We start from the raw sequence: 786 nt of genomic DNA, 5'->3' as shown, positions 1-786 counted from the left end.
ACACCATCGTCAACTGTGTATAGCCAAGCTTTTTCACCTTTTTCAATAGGCATTGAGGGACCAAAAGACTTTTCTGCCACTTGCCGCAGGGAAGGGAAACTACTTTGTTCCCTTAGGCTACGTCACCGATGTGAACCTGTATGATCTGCTATTTCTGATGTCGATACCTTAACTATGCAGGATTTGATGAACAAAGTCGACACATTTATGGACAGCCCCTTCACCACCTTCAAGACCTTCCTTCCTGATGAGGAGGACAGCTACTCAACACTGACCGAAGCTGACGTGAACATTGTAAGACAAATACATACGCCCCTTGATTTGCCAGAGACAAGACTGTCAATCACCTACCTATGCCCACCATCACTCAGATCTAAACCATCGATATCTCCAGCCACTTACTGACTCCCGTAAGCTATGATTCTGCTATTAATACTTCAGATTTAAGGCTATTGTGAAGAAATGTTTACGGTAGTCAGTAGCCAAAACACGTATAAGGAGGTCATCGCTTATGGAGTTTGAGTCACAACCTACTCTTGGCCCGTCACATTGGTGACCCCAGAAGTCGACCTGCTCCTCCCGTCTCCCGTAGTCCCTCGCTGTTACTATGGCGGATTCCAAGGAAGTTGGCGCAGCCCCATTCAAACTTTCGTTGTCCGCCAGCTGAGAGGAGTTTGCTTGGGTTCAGCGAGCAGAAGTTCAGCTCTGCATTAAGAGCGTGACTCGTTCAACCACCAAAGCAGTTTATGTTCTCACGGGGATACTCGAGGACACTGTCCTAGAAAT

The sequence above is a fragment of the Palaemon carinicauda genome, chromosome 12, assembly GCF_036898095.1.
Source record: "Palaemon carinicauda isolate YSFRI2023 chromosome 12, ASM3689809v2, whole genome shotgun sequence".
In the NCBI taxonomy this organism is placed as follows: domain Eukaryota; kingdom Metazoa; phylum Arthropoda; class Malacostraca; order Decapoda; family Palaemonidae; genus Palaemon; species Palaemon carinicauda.
Note: the sequence above shows the minus strand (reverse complement) of the source record.